The sequence below is a fragment of the Lepisosteus oculatus genome, chromosome 8, assembly GCF_040954835.1.
Source record: "Lepisosteus oculatus isolate fLepOcu1 chromosome 8, fLepOcu1.hap2, whole genome shotgun sequence".
Taxonomy (NCBI): domain Eukaryota; kingdom Metazoa; phylum Chordata; class Actinopteri; order Semionotiformes; family Lepisosteidae; genus Lepisosteus; species Lepisosteus oculatus.
Genome location: NC_090703.1, coordinates 4,137,938 through 4,159,466, shown reverse-complemented (window position 1 = coordinate 4,159,466; position 21,529 = coordinate 4,137,938). Strand labels below are relative to the sequence as shown.

Sequence of the window (21,529 nt, the reverse complement as noted above, 5' to 3'; positions counted from 1 at the left end):
TCCCAGTATTCTGGAGAGATTTGAGTGCCGAGCAGCATCAGCATGCTTTGGCTGTGAAAGAACAAGTAAAGGTTAATTCCACGCTGAAAAAACCACTATGTCAGCTGTTGAGCCTTCTTCAGGTGTGAGGATTGTCACGGGTGATCATTCTGAAGAGATAGCTTTTTCCCAGTGGATTTCAGTTCTGTGTATTTTTCTTTCCAATAAATTAGAAACTAAATGGTTCTTCTTGACTGTAGCCAAACCACACAGTGTCACATATAGCTGTATTGTTGGATTGAATCTCTGTACCTGTGTTTGCTATTAGGTTCTGAATTAGCAGCACCTGACTTTGCTCAGTGAAGTATATTTTCAGTAATGGGGTAGGACATTAGTCTTGAAACCCAGTACATAATTTAAATAAAACCTTGTAGAGTGGCTCATCAAAAGCAATGACACAATGCTAGAATTTGATATTTTTCCAACAGTGTTCAAAAATTAATTTTTTCTTTAGCTTATATGCATCACGGTCATTTTCTGAGCTGGCTTTGTTACACTTGGTATATAAAGTTGAAGGTTGAACTTGGGGAAACAGTTGTGCTTAATCTTTGTTGCTACCAGGAGGCCTGAACTAACATAAAAATTCCTAACTGAATCAACATTCATTAATAGTTATTGGTGTCTCTGGGAATTTAGAAAAGATAGTCTTTCACTTTTCTTGTAAGTTAATTGTGTCACACGTCAGTTGCGGAGATCTAATGCCCCCCTGGGGAATCTTAGAATATCTCTGGTACAGTTAGCATCTCGCGATGTTTGCCAAGTTAACCCTAACACAAAGTCAAAAAGATTTCATTAAGTCATCATCAATCTTGAAGTGGGAAAAAAATTCTAATTTAAAGAGGAATTCCAAAACCTTGTTGTTAATATTTTGTTACCCATAAAACTTAGATGTGGTTTTAATTAAGAGGATTAGCCTAACCATACCCTAAGAACAACACTGCTCTGCGGATATCCAGATGAGAGCTAATTAAATCTGCCTTTAGCTCTAAATGAGCTTTGTGCATATCCCAAGTTAGAACATTTTCTTAATGAAATGTTAGTTACCGTCTTAGACCTGCGGTTGGGCACAAGAGGAGTCAGGTGCACTAAACTAAACCAAACAATCATAGGCTCTAATATGACACACCCGAAGAAGGCTCCACGGCTGAAACGTGTTCTCTTTCTTCTTTTTTTCAGCATGGAATAAACCTATTACTTATTCCTTTCTAGCCTCTAATATGTCATGATGATATCTAACGTGAACACGTTTTTATGTGAGAATGTTCTGCATCAGGCTGGCTACACTAGCTCAAATATTCAGGATTGAGTGGACAAGAAGATGCATTCTGTTCTATTCCTCTTATATGAGTGCTTTGGAATGTGTTCTCTTGTTTTTTCGCGGAGGCTGAAGTTATACTCTGGCACAGCTGGAATATTGGTAGTGTAAACATGCAAGGTACACATTTTGACCCAACTGGAAAACTTCCAGAGGACACTGCATGCCCACACAAAACTTCGGCTCTGCTGTCCTCCCCTTGTTCATTCTGGCATTTGATTTCAACTGGGGAACATACAGAAGGGCACCGTTCCAGTTTTCAATTTTGGGTTGTGACAATAAATTTAACTTTCAGTTACTTATACTGATTCTTTAGCATCAGGCATTGCCGTAGAAATGTCTAATGTTGGTTTAATAGACATGATGATGTTGTTGTACACAACAGTGTCAGCACTAGGAAGAATTATTCCCAGCCGTTTCACACAAGTGTGAATCCGTCATTCCAAAAACATGTGCCAGAATCTTTGCAGAGCAAATTCTACCAAGAATTGTGAATATACCTGTTGGCTCCTTGTTTGCTTTTTTTTAATTCTGTGAAAGTAAGGATAAGTTATCTTTGTCTTACGTTTTAAAGAAGGAATAACACGAAGAGTTTATTTTTTTACAGGCAACTTACAGATGAGTTACTGTTTGCCATTTAGCCATGATCCCCACAACTTTGTGCTGTCAGTTTTAATGTTTTCCTGTGTCTTACTGGCATAATAACACATCTGTCTTTCAAAGCAATAAAATTGCTTTATGAGAATGAGACTGAGAAAAAAGTGTTTTTTAAAATTCAGCAGACCAAACACGGATAATGATATGTTGTGTGCGAAAGCAGCTAAGGGACATCGTTGGCTTCGCTCTGTAAAATCATGATCTGTGGAGGTATGCATGTTTATGTAATTCTGTAATTGTCTACACTTGGATGCAAACATAACAGACCGAATTGCACCACCTGAACTTTTGTTTTGGCTTTAGCTTTAAGTCTTGACAGGTTTGGATTTTAGATTTTACAATCTAAAAAGTTTACTGTAATTAGAGCTTGCCAGTTCCATATCACCCTCCTACCAGATGGTTTTCTGTACTTGGAATTGTAGATTATAGAATAAACATTGCTTAGTATTTATCTAAGTCTATTTAAAGTACAATAACTAAAATACAAGGGTCATCTGGAAAGTAATACCACATATATTATGAAAGATTGGTGTTGTAAAAAGTAACTTTTTCACTTTTGAGACTTAACCACAAATATTCCTGCCACAATGATTAGTCAATAAATACATTATGGCTTTGGGGGTACAGGAAGACGTGGGTCGTATGTTCTGGGCACCCCAGTGTCTTTCACTATATGTTAGGATGTTTTCTGTGATCATGTGCAGATTTTCCTTTGTTAAATTCAGAAGAAAAATAGGTGACCTGGCAGTAGGCTTGAAGGAAAAAAAAAATCTTTTTCTGGACACTTGACCTACTTAGAATTATTTCTGAACAAGATGTTTCCTCTTAAAAAAAATTGACTTCTTTCCGCATATAGGTCTTGTTCAGCCTTGGTGTCCCAGGAATTCAGTTTGGAAAAGTCACCGTGAACAATCCAGTGCTTTAAATGAAATGTTTCGCCTCTGTTGCTGTCAATATGGAAATGCGAGCAAGTATCGTGGATTGTTATCGTGGATTGTTATTGTGCATTGTGAATACTGGGATACACTAAATAGTCTGTCGAGATTCTAAATAATGCCCAGCAAGTATTAAGCCACTATTGTCACTTAAACAGCTTTGCAGCGGGGGAAATTGGTTTTGTGTTATTTCAGTTGTTTTGCCCTACTGCTGGCATAAATGATGTTGTTCACATATACTGTTTGGGGAGAGACAGTCACGTGACATCGAGGTTGAGTTGTGAGAGACTAAACCTAATTCTGTCTCTCGAAAAAGGAAAAGGAATTCCTCACATGTGCACAACACATGGACAGACAAGTGAGACAAACAGCGTCAAAAGTAGTTGTTCAGCTTTTTGGTGAGATTGAGCTCTTACGTTCTAAATATCTAGACGACATGCAACATAGTTTAATGTGACTTAGTAATAGCATAATCTCTTTATTGCTTTATTTGAGTGGGTAGATCGATTGAGAAGAAATTCTCAGTTATAGTGCTAATACAGTGGCGACTCCGTAACATAGCAGGGCATTAACTGGAATATACAGGCACCTTGCTAAATTGTACAACTGCAGTGTCCCATCTGGAATTTGAACCTGTGACTGGTTCAGAGTCCAGAATCCTCACCATTTCCCCACACCGCCACCATTTTGGCAAACAAATACTTGCAGATCTGCATTTGAGATGTTTATATATGTATACAGTCTATTCATTTTTAACTGAAATACCCAGTCTTTGTATTTTTTGTTAAAACTGGGATGGAATTTCATAATTTCCCTGGGCTTGTGAAAGAGTTGTTCAACCTGTTTGTTTTTAAATATTCCTTTAGGGGGAATCTTCATCTAACGATTTTCTTGAGCTTTTTTTTATGGCAGATTTTAATGAAGTTTCATAAACGGCGTTTCCTGTCTGAAATGAAATGGCCACGACAGAGTCACTCACCACACCCCCCCGCCCCCTTCCACGGAATCTCTTCCGGTCCCGTTCCTCTCGGCCGGCCGTGCTGGGAGGAGAGGTGGATAGACTGTCCCCTACTGTGGAAAATTCTTTGGCTTCTCCCATGGAAGTGTGAAACACACAAGCAAAACATCAGAGTCACATGAAATCACATGAGATCACAACAACAGTATGTGATGCATAAACACACGGATAAATAAATAGTTAGTGGGTGAACTACATTTATATACCTTCATTGAGTAGAGTAGATTTCTTATGAATGTTTTTATTTGAGTTGGGTACCCTTTACCGTCTTCCTGATGGGAGTGTTATGAATTGAGAATGGAGTGGGAGTGTGGAATTAGCTGTGATGATCCTGGCCATTCTGAGAACTGTATTGTGATAGAAAGCACAGAGCTGGGGCTGCTGCTTCCCAAGTATTTTTCCTGCCACTTTCCCAGTCCTGGACGGTTTGGCTTTGCTTTTCAACCCCGGGTTTCCAAACCAAACTGCCGTGTTAAATGCCAGGATGCTCTCAACAAGGCTTTTACTGTATATGCCATCTCTAAGACATTTTGACTGACTGAAGTTCTTTAGTCTTTGAATTAAAAACAGCCTCTGATTTGCTTTCTTAAAAATGTTGTCTATATTCTCAGCGTATTCTCAGCCAGGGGCTCTAGACCCCTCATGCCACTGAAGAGTAAGACCAGCTACCATGAGAGACTGAAGCCTCAATACATTTTGCTGGCAATTCAAGAGCATATTTAATTGATAATTAGGGGGTTTTATCAGCACAAATGTAAATATACGTTGTGTGTTCACCAGCAGTTGTTTACTACTGCTTGCAAAGTGTGTGTGACAGCAGTCCTGTTGTCCCTATTTAGCTCAAGGTTAAGAACAGACCTTCTTAGCTGGGGTCCAAGGGGACTATAAGTGGCCAGTGTTCAGGGGAACAGCTCACTGAGTTTCTGCCAGAGTCTCCACTGGGCGTGCTGCTGGGAGTTGGAGACCGGCTCCAAGCTCTTGATTAGCATGATAATGAGCCTCAAGTGCACAAATTAACAAGCTAAACTGTCATGCTGATGGCAAAGAAAAGGAGCAGTCTGCTCTACACTAGCTGAGCAATGCCTGACACAAAAGTACTGGGGTCCGCTGCCACCAGTTTAGCCTTGACTGAATTCTACTCTTTCTAAGAACTCTTGAATGGAGTGTTGTAGAGTTTATCTTTCTTTTCTGGCTTCTTGGGATTTAGACGTTAAATGAGGGATCCTAATGGCAGGGGAGGAGATTCTGGAAGCTTGTACAAGTTCCTGGACTCTGGATTTTCAGTATACCTTACAGCTGTTTTGTGAGCGACGTCCTTAAAACAGGTTCTCAGACGTTTTACTAATTTACGGAAAAAAATGCAAAATTAGCACTATGGTATTAACATAAAGTAGTTTTTATTTATGTTTTTAATGGGAACAGCTTCAGTAGGGTTGATCACCTGTTGAGGATGTGTTTTGGAATACAACATTCATTGGCCTGTTCGGTACATATGCAGCTAGTAAACAGGAATCTTATCAGGCAAGAGTGTTTCTTGTCTCAGCATGTTCAGTGGGGGTAAAATAAGACTATATGTACTTTCTAGTTACAGTTGATTTTAAGATGCTTTTCAACTGCTGCTGTATGGAGCAGTTTATTTTGTTAGATATAGCCTATGCCCTGGATGGTACCCTTACAGAGCAGACACATGGACAATTTAGAGATGCCGATTCACCTGAGCGTGCATGGCTCACTATTACACGAGCATGGGCAAAACATGCAGACTCTACTCAGTCACAGCAAGACCTGGAGTCCTGCTTTGTGCTGCAATGGAAAGACTAACATTCCCCAGAAAGCACACGAATCAAAAGTGCAAGCACTTAGCCGACCATATTGTATCCTGACATGGATAGTAACAATAGGATAAACTCATTGAAATTGAGCACATTCACTTAGCTAATGGCCTTTAATTATTTAGGACCTTCAAGCGGGATTACAGATACTAAAAAATACTTTTTTTTGTTGAGTTCATTTGGGGTACTTACAGTAGCCTGCATGCCAACTTAAGTTAAATCATTAAAATTTAAACATGCATTAAAATCAAAAGCCATCTTAACAATTAGTGTTTATTCTATCGATAATGTACAATCCTTAGCTCATTATAGCCATGCTGGTAGGATTTTCCTTTTCAGCTGAACCCATTAATGTTATTGTACGTCAGCTGTGGGACACTGTCCCAGTTACAGGAATTTTCTTCTTTTTTTTAACGTACCAGCCTGAAGGGCATTTTTTCTCCTAAGCACACGTCTGGCCTAGAGCCTAACGATATAGTCATGCTTGGTCTTGTGAATCTTCCTTCAGGGTCTGAGCTGCGCCAGTGATTCTAACTTTGGTCACTGTCTACTGCCTTAATTTGTATCCTCAGTATTTACTCAAAGTGATGTTTTGTTTTTGGTTTTAGAGTGCAGGAATACTGGAATCCAGCAGTGCAGATTCTTGTTCAAAGTATAGTGTTCCTTTACACTACATTTGTACTTTTATTCTGCCTTCTTATTTTTGGCTGTTTGCAAGTAGTAAATTATATTTCTGCCTGTTCACAGAGTGACCTAGCTCTTCAAAAAACAACATGGAATTATCTAGAGGTCAGAAGGAAATAAATTATTTACAGCACAATGCTCATTTAGCCCAGAGCTCCAGTAACATGGTTATGGAATATTAAGCTGGTATGCTTTTCATAATAGTTCAGTAGCAATGTACAGCACGATAGCAAAGTGAAATAAGACAGTGTGTAAATCTGGCCCATGTGATCTTCTCCGTGAATAATCTGCATTCGAATGAGGACCCAGCTGCAGCATGAGCAGGTTGGTTCAAGTAAGAGTGGACGTGTGACCATAATTTAAAACGGCGAAGAGACCTTAGGGACTCTTATTCCGTACTTGAGGAAAGCCCTGCTTTCCTTGTGCTCTGAGCTCGGGTTGCAGGGAGCCTCCTCTCCAGCGGACCTTTCCCCCTGCTCTCGCCGCCGCTCCTTGGCCGGCCCGGGCCTCGCCCAGGAGCCCGCCTGCGTGCACTGGGGGAGCAGCAGGAGGCCGAGACGCCCCCCCACGCCCACACCCACGGGGTCGGGAGCGGAGAAACTCCTGCCGGGAGCTCAGCTGGGCATGTTATTGAAAGTCAACACCCTTCCTGTGCCGTGAGAGGAGGGAAGGACAATGCTTTGAGGCCCTTTTTTTCTACAGAGACCTTGACATTAATACTGTTAACTGTCTTGGAAGTATCAGGAAGACTATAGATAGCATACATGCTGTGAATGTGTATGTATATAGACACTCTTAACCGTGCTTAACTGTTGCTTTTTTTCCTGCTGGCACCGTGGGAATGCTGATCCACTTAGGGAGGATCTAACCTTTTCTTCTCTTTTGAAAAGCCTTCTCAGATGCAGTGTCAGTACTGTGTCGCACACTGCCCTGTTTCTGATTCATGAAGGTGCCAGTCCTGGTATATCAGGATGCTGTCTGGTGTGGCCAGCAAGAAATATTTACAAAAAAGGACGGTTTTTGAGTCCTATTTAGTAGTGGGACTAAAATTGCCTGAACAGGTGGCAGTTGCAACCAGATTTTATCTTTTATCGTAATGGGATACATGTTGCTTTTGGTCAGAGTATCAGTCCTGCGGTTTTAAAATCAGGTTGGAACATAGATACAGGAATCACCCCTATAGTCTGTTTCCAGGGTTACAGAGTAAACATTTCATGGAAAAGGTAACAAATTATTAAAGTTATGGGAATTCCTTAGCTGGGACTGAATAATTTTGAAAGCTGCTTTAAGGTAGCATGAGAGTAATAAATGCTGAATGTTATCATGATGTGGCATACACCTTTGCCATGCAAGCTCTTGCATTTAGAAAATTAATCACTGTTTTAGAAGCGGCAGGAATTGTGGTCATTTTCTTTAGAAGGAGTAAAGAGCAGTGATCCATTGGTGAAGAGTTCTAGTTTGCGGTTCAGATTTTAAGAGTGAAGAACAGCGTGCATCTAGGGCATAAGCTTGTTTTGTTTTGGTTGTGCTGCAAGCTCTCTGCCACTTACTGTTCAAGCTGCCAGCCCAACAGTAAAAAGGGACCCAAGCTGTGTCAAAACAGTGTCAAATGTCAGGTGTCTCTCTAGGTAGAAATTTTAGATTCATTGAGACACTATAGGAGATTAACCTTTATAACAGTAATAATGCAACTGAAGTAGGAAGGTTAATCTGATAGCCTACCCAAGGGACGGGCAATAGTACTCTGCTGTTTGTGAAAACAGAGCGCAGTGTTATCAGGAAAACAGAGCGCACAGCTGATGCACAATTGATTCTTCTGTTTAGCTAATTATTTTGTTGAAAGTGTTGGTTCTGGCGTGGGTGGTATTACCTTATAATCACATTGATGTGACCAGGCTGAACCTATTATTTGAGCTGGGTGTTGCTTTTGGATGGATATATTCTTGTCTGTCTTGGCTTGGCCCGACATAAAATGATTGTAATTATATTTTTTTTCTAAAAAGAGCATGTCTCAAGTGTTTCAGGGATGTGAAATGTTGAGGACATTTTAATAATGTCAAAATTTCACAAGCCGGCAAACCAGCTTTTGCAAAATAATAGTTTAATTAGGTCCTACCCAAGGACCTAATTACTCACACCTGAAGAAGGCTCACACCTGAAGAAGGCTCCACGGCCGAAACGTTGTGTTCTCTTTCTTCTTTTTTTCAGCATGGAATAAACCTATTACTTGTTTAATTAGGTCTCTGAATATGACCTTCATTATCTCCCCACAGGACAGAGAGCTCAAGACTGCTTTAATCTGTGCTTTTTATTTTCTATCAGAGGTTGGGAGGAAATCATTTTTCACCGCAGTGGTAAAATCGAGATGAGTATCTGAAAGGGTGGTTATTGTCTGCTTTTCTTGTTTTTTCATCCACGCCGCAGAGATGTCAGTGCAAGCTTTCATCCGGTACTAATTGGGATTCTAACACAGTAACATTTTCCCCCCTTAGCCTCTATGGAAACACAAGTCCGCAATTGTTACAACAGATTGTTTTAGTTGTTTAAAGGTCAGACAGAAGTGGGAGGGGCTCCGGTTGCCCAGAAATGCTAACCTTAAAATTCCTGTTATCAAGCTCACTGTCTTAGAGAAGCTCTGTGTTCCACGTCTTGTTCTAAAGTCTGTAAAGCACTACACACAAAGCACAAATGTGTGGCGTGAATGTTACACGCATTGAACGATGAAACATTTACTGGCGCTCCCAAGCTGCATTTTAGTGATAAAGGACAACTCATATGTGATTTGTGGGTGACCCCTAAAATAAGGTGTTGCGATAATATACTGGTAGATAGCACACAAAAAGATTATCTTGCATATATCCATACAGCCAGTATCAATGGATGCAGTGTATTAGAGCAAAAGAAGTCACCAGTTAGAGGATGCCATTCTGTAGCATTGCTGGATGCTCTAATCCACAGAGAGTACAAAAAAAAAAACACACCACTGAAAATCAATTTTTTTCTAAGACGGGAAGGGGGGGAAACATTTCATTTTTACTGTGTTTCCTTTTCATTTTCTTTTGAGGTGGGAAATACAACATCAAACAAAAGACGCAATTTCCAGTGGAAGGAAATTACGCCCCCCAGTGTATGTGCACATTGCAGTACAGAGCCAGGCAGCTTATATTGAGCTGAAGAAGGCTTCACACCTGAAGAAGGCTCCACGGCTGAAACGTTGTGTTCTCTTTCTTCTTTTTTTCAGCATGGAATAAACCTATTACTTGTTCCTTTGCAGCCTACGCATGCTGACGCAGCTACCCACCTGAGCTTATATTGAGGTTGTGAGTCCTGGAATGACTGAAGACCATCCATGTTCATATTATTTTAATAATATATTTGAATATTTTAATCTCTTTATAGCTCTCTATAAGGGAAGCAGACATAAGGGGCTCTACCTGTGAGGAGTTTATTATTGACAGAATGGGAATGCCGTGTTTTCTGGGACTTTGAATCTTTCCACCAAATATTTATTTCCGTGATTATGGAGAATAATGTAATCTACAGTGTCTAAGGGGTGATGTATATTTTTAAGGAAATCTATAGCATATGCTTTGGCATTAAAATCGCCCCCTGAAACTGTCTGCATTGCTTAGACTGTCTGAACCCTAGATTCTACTTCTTGGCTTTCTTTTATTAGAATGCTGTCCAAGATTATGTTAACGGTGGTCTGTGATGACCAGATCTGGCATACATTACTTAACATAAGATAAATATTAAATGCATGTTCACTGTTACAAATGCATGAAGTACTGTGCACTGTAGGTGCACGTACAATATAATAAAAGAAAAAAATTGCAATGTGCAGAAATAGTCTATCCCTTGATAATTGTTAGTCTTATGCTTTACATAAATCTGTTCTGCACTGCACATATAATTTATAGTTAATTAACCCATTAACTTTAATAAGTGCTTTGCAAGTATGAGGATCTATACAAAATAATGATGTCCTTTTGATTGAACAGGCTCCCTTGGGATTGTAAAGGTAATATTTTTAAATACTGGCAAACAAGCCCACAGTTTCCACATGATTTTGCAAAGTATTCAGTGTTTCCAGTTTAATACTGCATCTATACTGCTGTGTGGGTCATCATCAACGATTCATGTGATGCACTGGTGGTGTCGCAGAGATGAGATACTGTAGGACACAGAGCTCCTGTTGTTCTAAATTTCTTAAAGGCTCTTCTGTGCAGGACACTTGGCCATAAATTGAATTTCTTAAAGTACGTTTTGTACTCGATGGGTGATTATTTTTAAAATACAAACATGTTACTGATAAAAAGTAAATTCCCATATGGTGCATTAATAGAGTTTTGAGCTATAAATGGCTTGGAGGTTAGCTTAATTGACAGTTTAGTCATTAACAACTTGTTAGATTAAGGAACATGGCTGCGGGTTTCATGAATTGCTTCTCACATGCTTTTACAGTATTTTGTTAATGTCTGGTAGTATATTCTCTGCGTGATTCTCATATTAGAATTCTGTTTGGCGTCTGCGATGATTCAAGGTTAATAGCCTATAAAATTTCATTTTTGCGTGTTTTCTCTTGTAAAGAAATTGCAGAAATGTAAATGTAAAGTCCAGTCACTGTCTTTAGAATCAGCGATTCATTCTACATTTACAGTTTGCTTTCTGGAAGTATGCCTATATTATGCCCATTAAGAATGTACAGGAGGTGTGCTCCTCTGTGAAACTAAACTATGTAGTGAAATGATTATGAACAACAGCTCCACATCGAAAGCTGATGGACAGCCAAAACTCTCCTTTTAAAACTATGAAAGCAAAGTGCTTCTGCAGAATGGCGTCTTTGTGTATGGGCAGTTTAAAATACCAGAATGTTTAGAGACCTTTTGAAGTTACTAATCTTCACATCCCTGTTGGAACCATTTTCCTCTTCGGAAGGAGTTGCTAAATTTAAGACTTTTTTTAAATTTAAAAAGGAAATGCGTATTCTGACAGAGAATACTGCCTTTCAGTATAGGCCAGAATTACTCTACTTGAGAAGAAACAAAACTGTTATACCTAAAAATGACCTGATAGTGTGTGAATTGGTACAATTGATGTGATATTGTTAAACATTCTTAAGTCATCTAAACTTTTCACCTACTTTCTTTTATTCAGATGTTCTAAATAGATTACAAATGAGAGGATTTTTAATCTTTGGATTATCTTGCTCGTATGGTTGCTGATAACTGGACAGGATGCTTAGATCAATAACCGTTTCTTGGAAGATGGCAGAAATCTGCCCTGACAACATGACTAGACTTTTTTTCCTTACTGTCACAACTCTTTGTGCAAAAGATAAATCTCCTGTTTATCATCACTATTAAAGTTAAGATAATGATTTTGATCAGTTCTTTTTGTATGTCTGTAACCAGACTAATCAATCAGACTGAGGCCTTCAGAAACAAAACATATTCAATTTCAAATAGTCAAATTTTAAATTAAAAGCTGATCAATAAATGTCCAATAAGCAAACCAAATGTTAGAACTGTGATAAGTTAAGGGAACCAATTATTCTGTATATTATAGTATTAATACTTCACATTTTATTACCTTAAGGATTATTTGATGAAGCCGACTTTTAAAATGTTCTTTGGTTTTTGTTATAAACAAAAGGTTTGAAGTTTGTGGATGAGAGAGAAGTGCAGCTGGGAGTAAATCACTTTCCACTCGGTTTGAAAATACTTGGTGGGTTAATAAGTAGATATACTGTGACTTTTTCTTCTCACCTAGATTACCTATTGTTGTCTGGAATGAAATAGGAAAACATCTGTTCTACTGACGCGATATAGGTGGGGTTGCACCAGTTTGCTGTCAGGGGGATGTACCGTGTCTCTGGAGCAGATTGTAATCAAGTTGTTCCCCTTGGCAGTATGTTAGGTAATCTTGCATGTTTCAGCTTTGGCAGGAGCACAAGATTCCACTTTGGAAAGGCTCCCGAGGGAGCAGTGTGAAAGAGTAAGACTTCTCAAGTTGTGCCTTACTTGCACCCGCAGTCAGCCTGGCAGACAGACAGTTGTCCTGAAGTGGCGTTGCTGACTTGGATGACTTACTAGGAACCTTGTTAACCTCCGGGGCTTGTGAAGAGCATTTTAAGGCTGTGCCCACACTAGAAAAGCCACAGTACATTGTAGCGCCGCAGGCTGAGTGGTCTTTCTTAAGTCTGTTGCCGTCTGCGCTTATTGATATGAAGGGACACCACTGGAAGGAAGCCGGGACCTGTTGGGTTCTGGAGTGTCGACTGCAGGTGACTGTGCCACCTCTTCAGTGCTAATGCCTCCCGAGGTGGTGCGGCAGTTCCATCTTACAGCCCTGAGCCCACCGGCGCCGTGTCTCACGTGACACCTGGGACTGCGCGAGCGCCACTCTGCCCCGACTGACGTGTGAAACTCCTCGGAGATTGACCTTGTCGGTGTCGACAAGAGGTGCTGGGTCACAAACCAGCCTCGTGAAATGCAGATTACGGTTAGCGAGGACTGGAGCAACAGGGCTGGGTTCTGGCTCTTGTGGGCACTTGTGATGCTTCCATCTGCACATGGGGCATTTCAGGCAGAATACTTTGCTCTGGTGGTCAAAAGTGAGATGCCCTTCTATGTGCTTTTTTATTTCCAAGATATTCTTTTGGTTGACCTGCTGTTAGAACTTTACTTTTCTGAATGTAACTGAGGGACTTTTGCAGGATTTTTAGACTGGGGCACATTTCAAAATTTGGTCATTTGTTTGAACTTAATTGCTCTGAGTTTTGTGGGTTGACCTAGGCAAAGCTTTACTTGAATGGAATCACCCGTTCTCATTTGGAAGTGGAAAAAAGCTTGTGGCGATGGGGCTCGTCTTAACAAAAAACAATCGCAGGAGGAATATTGAACTGGCTTATCTGTCATCAGCTGGCTTTCTGTCAGTCCTTGCTTTTGCTTCTCCCCGTGTTTGTAGACTGTTCTGTGTAGACAGTGTTGGGCACTATTAAACGACTGAAGAAATCTAAAACAGATTTTCAAGAAGGAAACATTTGAATCTTAAGAGAAAAGCTGGCAAGACTGCGCCTGTGTTGTTCGTTTGGCGAACTTATCTTGAAGGACATTGCAATCAAGTCTCGTCTTGTGCAGTCAGACTGACACGGCTGCCCTCCTAACAGTTGACAGCCTTAATAAACTTGATGTACCGGGTTAGTGCTGCAGTCACACACACACATGCATGCACGTGTGTGCAAACCTCCAGGCATTCCTTTCAACAGCTCTGCTTTGAGCAAACCAGCTATTTCAAACGCGCACACAAGCAGAAAAAAAGGAGAGGAAGAGAGAGGGCGGTAGCTTAGCTTAAGCTGCATCCTATAGGAACTGGGGTGTTGAAAATGGGCGTTAGCTTGAGGTAGGGACTGACTCACAGCAGCAACATCTGTGCCTTTGCACTGGGCTTCACTGCTGTGGAAGCCATCGAGTGGCCTTTTGTTTTAGTGTAAACTAGGAAATGGCTTTGGAAGGCTGAGTCCGCTGGGACAGGAGAGATTGTTCGTGCTTTCTGCTTCTCCCACAGACCTGTGTCAAAGGATGTGTCAGATCTGGAGCAGCTTCTTCAAGGGAGCATTCTAAAGAGGCATTTGCTTTTACCTGTTTTCAGGATGGACCATTGGGAGATGTAACTCGTGGACCCCTCTGCCTGCAGGTAGAGAAATGCATTGTTTCTGAATTCAGTTCTAAAAAGATGTGATTGTCATATCACTCACAAAAAGATATGCTGTCAGCTGGGAAATATGAGGATGGTTGTCCTTTCAGTGTTCAACTGATAAATGTGCAGTCACTTGAAATGCAGACTGGGAATTGTAGCTTTCACAGTCTGTTTTTATGAGGGAACTAATAATTTTATTATAAGAATCATTTGCCTATTCTATCGTGGTTCTTAATGGCCCACAATGTCTTCTAGATAAAGAGCTGTGGTACTGTTTTTTTTCTTTTCTTTTGCTTTAATGGGATACGATTTGTTTGACCCTGTTGGGCTTGATGTTGATTTTAATATTCTTTTTCTTTGTAAGTGTTTTTTTTTTGGAAGAAAGGACCCGTTTTACATGGTGCCCTGGGTGAAATCCTTTTAATGGGGTAACCCTTTACTTTTCGCGTGCCCTCACTCCAGTAACTCAATCATCAGCTTCCGTTCTGATAGGCAGTAAGCCTTTGAAGAATGACTGCAGTTATCAGCGGTGATGTTTTTAATCAAAAGATATGCTGTGCTTAAAATAGAAGAGGGTGCCATGTTGTAGAGAGGAGCCTTCAGACTGCTGAGGAGTGTCTTTGTTCATCCATGTGCTGTTTCTGTGAACTTTGCATTTATAAATATTCAGTAAAGTAGCAGAGATGACCTCATACATTTAAAATGGAAATGAAAAGAAAAGGAAAAACATCAGCTATGTACTGAACTTCTTTGCACTACAAAAGGCTTCTTTAACTGGGGCATTCTGGATGGAATGAAACCTGCATGCATTTTATTCTGGGGTGTGACTGCTGAGATAAGGTCAGTGAGAGAAAGTTACCTTGAAACTACAGTAGTTGCATGGCTAGCCTCAAAATTTCTTAAATTCCTCTGAACCAAAATGGCTACAGGCTATTTGCTTTTTGTGACAAAGCAGATTTAAAATCTGCTATTTCGGGTTGGTGGCATAGGGTTAAATGGAGACACCCTGCTAACAGAGCCTTGTGGCTTGGGACTGGCTAGATAAGAGGGCAGAGTACCCTTCTGCCCCCACCAAACAAACGTCTGTCCGAACAGCAGCCACCTTGACAGTACTACTCTGCAGTCTCATGGCAACAAACGTCCAGGCGTTCCATGCAGATGTTTAAAACAGATCCATTTATTTGACTCTTGTCAAAAATAAATAAAAATTGATTTTTCAAATTGATTCACTAAAACACTTAATGTAACAGATTCTCTCGTTGCACATTATGCCAGAAATGGGAAAAATAAAGTACTTTCTTATGAAAATTCCTAGGTATTGTGGGCGTTTTAATCTATATTGGACCAGACTTCAGTAAACCACGGAGCTCCTAAATGCCTGGTTAAGGTGAGGTGGTCGTGTACTTGCAGACTGACATGAGAGTGTTCCTGTTGGAATACAAAGCATTTTTGTTTGTTTTTCAAATATTATGGTGATATTTCCTCATGTTGAGAGGCAGAAAGCAAGTTTATTTCAGCACTTGGAATGTTCTGACAACGCCTGTGTTTGGAAGCATCTTGCTTTGAGAAAGGAAAGTATATTGGTGAGTTCAGTTCGAAAAGAATTCACTGAGCCTTCATATCCATAAAAAACATTTAGCACTTTTTCTGTGTTGTATTGTAGCATGATTTACAGCTGCAGTTATTTTGCTAAACAGAAACATTGCCTTCAACATACTAATGTTGAGCATTCTCTGTGTGTGTGTTTTATATTCTTGCTCTTGCATGTTGAGGTGTCATCATGATATCCAATACAGTATTGCCAGTTGTACTGTAATGTCGGGGTTGCCTTTAGATTGCGCTGAGGGCTGGGATAGGTCTCGCAAATTCAAAGTCAAATGGCAGACTTGTCATTTTACCAGTTGTCATGGAACAGTGGCTCCTGCAACCTTTTCCTCAAGTTCTGCGGTAATTCTTGTGTCTTTGTGTATTTGCATAAAAGGTGATACTAAGCCCCACTGATGGAGAAATAGGCTGATATTTGCCAAGGAATTTAAACTTTGACTCTGGATATAAAGGCCTTTGTTGCCCAGTTCAGTAGGTTATTTGCAAAAGCAAAGTCTAGCCATTTAAAAGAAAATCCCCTTTTTGCCAAACACTCTTTAGTAAATATTAATAACAGCTTAGTATATGTACTTTAAGCTGCTGAGCATGCACATCAAGCAGCTATTGCCATGGTAACAGTAGTAGAGGGCTTTTTTCGTAACACCCTACAATGCATAAATATTCAGTATGATTTGATGTTGGGGCTCTACCATTGGCAGCAGCAAATTCATTAGAGGCTTAGCTGGGAAAACTCATTACTCACGCCGGTCTCTCGCAATCTTAACGGCTTGTCCCTCGGGATTAGTCATGAAACAGGAAGCAGCGAGATGGAAAAATCCTAGCAACCAAGGATCGGCAGCGCCTTCAGCACATCAAGGTCACAGCGCTGATGTGTGAGGAGCGACAGTGTCGGGGAAAAAAAAACAGCTCGGGTGCATTGGGGTGATGAGGAACGTTTCGAATTTGCGCAGAATTTGAATTCAGCCACCTTCATCGGCGTAAGGTGTTTATTCCCCTGGCAGCGTGTCTCCTCTCCCTTTTTCTGTACGGCGGAGAATCCAGACGAGGCGGTAGGGTTTTTTTTTTTACTACACTTCTCCCTCCCCATCACCTCCACCCTTTGGAATAGGGAATGAAACATTCATGGAGGTTTCCAGTCAGTGGGGATGTGGAGCGTTCAGATGTCACCGATTGTAATCGAACTCTTCTGCTGCCAGAGTTCCCAGTGCTGGACACAAGCAGGAAGGGGTCGGTGCAAGAAGCAGAACGAAAACCAGCCATTCCCAAAATAAAACCTGCTATTGTTTTCTGGACCCCCTCAGTGCGGGCTTGTCACCCTTCAATCAGCTGTAGGAAATCTGCACAGAGGGAAGATTTAGAGACTGCACCAGTGAAGTCGGTGTGTTCCAGCTCTAATGTATAGTATCTTCCCCCAGAGACTCCTAATGTGGAATTGGTCTCTTCTCTTTGCCGTTTAATTCTCCGTGGCTGAAACATTTGACTTTAAATTATTACTTTAAATGAAACCTATTTGTTTGCTTACAGTTTCACATTTCAGGCAACGTAGAACACCGTTGTTTTGTGTTTTCGTTCTCCAAACAGTTATAACAGTATACAGTAGTTCATAAAGATGCTAATAGATTTTCACAGGCATGTCAGCTACAGGTGGCACATGAATAGCGTTCTTCCAGTTTGAGCTCCTTATCTATTAACGGATGCACACTGCTTCACAAAGTGGATGTTGGATACATTCTAAAGATCCCTTATGGAGTGGCATAGTCTGTACACTTTCCATTTCTCCTTGAGGGTAAGTACTTTTCTGCACTGGGCAGAAGGACTACAGGAGCACAGGCCTACTTTGACTTGAACAAAAAGTGTTGAAAAGTGGCACGGTATTGGCATGCCACTGGCGGTGATGTCGGCATCATGGCTATGCTATGGTATGGTCCATGCCAGAGGTTATTGCAGATATTCATTGTGCAGTGTTTTTGTTTGTACTGGAGGGTTGCTTAGCTAAAGCTGTCGAACACAAATCTATATCTACATTTGTATAACTGCGGCTTTTATTTCTGTTAGGAGAACCAACTATTGCTTCATTCTTATATACATCATACTAAACCTCATAGAAAGTGTTTTTTTCTGTTAATACTCATATTTAGAAATGCCCAGGTCACAATAATCCACATAAAGTAATGGATACAAGAACATCCTGTGTTATAATAGGTTTCAGATGTTCTAGTGTCTCAGTAGCCCCAAAGCTAAGACTAATAGTTTTGAACTGAAATATATGAACACAAATTTACACTGTCTTCAGTCTGCAATCAGTAAGTAAAAAATGGCAGTTACATTTTCTAGTTTCAGTTTTTCAGGTCCTTCTATGTGATTTATAAAATGGATTTTGAATATCACTGTAAGGAAAAACTTTGAAATTGCGCCTCACCTTTATATTTTAATTAAATTAATATTAACATAAAAATACATTTCCAAAATATTATGAATAGTTCACTGAGATTAATTGGGAACTATTGACAAACATTTGACTCAATAATTTCTCATGTACAAAATACTACAAAAACCAAAACTGTTTTATTAAAACTCAGTGCTTTGCAACACATCACAAGGTGCAAATTATGACATTTTATTGTTCAGGTATTCTTTACACGAAATTAAAAAAAAGGTTTTTAGTTTGGACAAATAACTTGTAGATGTTACTGCAGTTTCATAGAAAATGTTCTTAATGTTGTAATTTTTAATCCAATAAATCTAGATTTATTTAAAGCTTAGGGTGTATTCGTTTAGCAATTCCTCATTGTGATTGCAGCCAGTATTTTCCTTAACAGGGAAAATCTTGGAGTAAACCTGTCCTGCCTGGAATGAACCTAACCACTGCTGCTGATGAATTCTAAAGGGTCAGTGATTCAGGCAAGCCTCAGGAAATTCTCGAGAGCCAGTCATTTGGTCATCCGCTTCAATCAGTAATCTATGGATTGAGGGATCCAATTAATTTTGTCGTAAATCTGTTAGAAACCTAAACATTCCATAATATTAAAGTACTACATTTGTGTGAAATCTACTTGCAATCAGAAGCGAACATGTGTTCATGAACTTTGGAAGTGTTTTCTTTGCAGAGGTGTTCTGGAGAGTATACAGTATAGTTTACAGTCACAGTTTAAGGTAGCTCTGTTTTAATAACATGAGAACGATTACAAATGACAGCAGGCCATTCAACTCATCTACCGCATTTTGTAATAAGTAGATAATTGGTCTAAGAATGTCGTCCAGCTGTTTTGAAAGAATCCAGGGTATTGTCTTTAGCAACAAGGCTCATGGCTTATTCCATACTACAATATTCCTTTGGATAAAGACATGCCCCCTGGTGAGGTTTGAAAACTTCTGCATTGTTTAGGTGACTTTCATTATTTTAATCACCTGAGTTATTTATAAATTAAGGGGGTACTTTTAGTGAATGTTTTCTTGTGATTGTACTGGGGAGGAGGAAACAAGAAATCCGGGATTTTGAGTTCCTTCCGTCTCTTTTATAGACTGCTGTGCACGCTGAGACTATCTGCCCGTGTGTAGAGTATCTATGGTATAGAGAGCCCCTGTAGCATCAAATGGGAAATGTATTGTTCTAGAACTGTCATTGCTAGTAGCTTCGTTGTTCTCATTCATGGACAAAATGGTATTGCAGTTTCAAGCAGTTGTGCTGCTGTCATTCTGCCAACAGGCTGTGTTACATTTTTATAATGCTGTATTCTCAAAAATATAGAAACCTTACTAGACGGGAAATTTAACCTACGTAGCTGCATTCAATTTGTACTGTGAGGAATAGTGCAGATACACTTTCTAAGTGGTGGCCAAGCCCTTGTAAAAATGTAAACAGGTATCCTTGTTATGCATAATTGATTATAAATTAATATATTTTGAGAACACTAGTAGTAAAAAAGTGGAGTCCCTGAATTATTTTTACATTCTAAAAAAAGCTTTTATGTAAGCTGTGTCTTCAACAAACAGCTCCCATCAACACTGTAAAGATATTCCAGTGTAACATTAAATTGTTTCTTAAGCTTTCCACAACATAAAGCCAATATCTTGGACTTCCCATTACTAATCATCCTTCTTCCTTTGAAAATCTAACTCGGTTGGTATTTTGGACTTCCTAAATTGAAAAGGGCATCTTTATGGTTATGTTCTGTGATTCAGGAAAAGTCAAACATCATAAAGCTAAAATACTGCCTCAGCTAAACTGAAAAAAGAACATTCGTCTTTGGCTTTTTGGTCAGTCTAACTTTGAATTAAATGGTCATAAACTCTCTCGTAGAATGGCTTTGATTGAACTTATTTTTAGTTAAGGCTTGTACATTAAATATTTTTTTTATTTTTAGCTGTTTGTGATTATATTAGACAAGACACAAACCCCTATGACGTCAGTACTGGATGGTTGTGTGTTACTGTGAATTTGCATTTTAAATTTGATTCTGAAAATCCAAAAATAAAAGCTTAATTTAAGACTGTGTATACAATACTGTATTGAGAAAATTCCCAGTTTTCAATCCTGTAATACAGCAGTTCAAGTAGGGAGCTGCGTCAGCATGCATAGTCTGCAGAGGAACAGGTAAAGGTTTATTCCCTGCTGAAAAGAAAAGAGAGAGAACATTTTGTAATGTAATAAACCTTTACCTGTTCCTCTGTAATGCAGCAGCAGCTTACAGTGCTGTCAATCAGAAGTTATATTCTAATGGGTGAAAGGGAAGAAATAAGTAGCATCCAAATTTAGGTTTTTACCTTCTTTCCCATTTAATGATGTATATGGCTATTTCTGCTCATAGCAGAATTGTGTCTAGTTTCTAACTTCTATATATATACAGTATAAAACTATATTCCAGAAAATATTTGTCAGCAATTACCTTTAGGGTCTCACAGAGCAGGAGTAAAAATGAGATGATAGGCAACCTCACTGATAATTATCAGTGCTGTTCTGACATGGCTGAGCTGGTGAAGGAGGTCTAGTGCTGTTTGCACCTGCTGCCCTAAAAACATTCACAGCGCTCGAGGTCTAGTGCTGTTTGCACCTGCTGCCCTAAAAACATTCACAGCGCTCGGCCTCTCAAGAACACAAGAACGGTAAAAAAAGAGAGGAGCCCGTTTGGCCTCTTTATCCTGTTTGTTAGTCAGTCGCTAATTGACCCGAAGATCCCCTCCAGTCATTTCTTGAAAGAAACCAGGCTTCTGTCCTCAACAACATGGCTGGGTGGCTTGGTCTTTGCTCTCACAATACTCTTACTATTTTGGCAGCTGGGTCCAAGGCTTTTGATAAAACTGACTAAAATGGTCTTTTGATTTTAGACTAAAACGCTGTACTGTACATTGTGTTTCTTCAGAAGTCATGCATGTGGTCTGTTTTGTTCTGTAATTGTTTCTGTTTCCCACTCCTCTGAGCTGGAGTTTAAATAAATAAAGGACTTGTTAACAAATGGTCTTTGCGGTTGATCTGAGATCAATATCAGCCTGCTTTTTTGCCACAAAATAAGCTATTTTAGGATACGTCTTTAAGAAAAAAATACACGATAACTTCCATCTAGCCTGTCTGGTAATTAACTTTTAAGTACCAAATGGGTGAGTATTGTAGCCACACGTAAAACAGCTTGTTGGAAGATAAGGTGTGTACATTTTTTCTGAAGTGAAATGTGTTTTAGAAGAGCTTGAGGTAGGGTAAGTGATAGTGGTGCCTGCAGTATTTGAACTGGCTTGATGAAAGGCAGGT

The 21,529-nt window shown here is 39.8% G+C and overlaps 1 protein-coding gene across 3 annotated transcripts in view; it reads left to right on the top strand.

Annotated features, from left to right (window-relative positions):
* Positions 1 to 21,529, top strand: part of daam1a (dishevelled associated activator of morphogenesis 1a) — an 89,478-nt gene that overhangs the window by 10,424 nt on the left and 57,525 nt on the right. The window contains exon 1 of one of the 3 annotated variants that reach the window (XM_069193025.1): positions 13,905 to 14,178. The exons of the other annotated variants lie outside the window; for them this stretch is intronic. The gene's annotated coding sequence lies outside the window, so the exon portion shown is untranslated. Of the gene's footprint in view, positions 1 to 13,904; positions 14,179 to 21,529 lie in introns of those variants that run through there. 3 annotated transcript variants of the gene reach the window in all.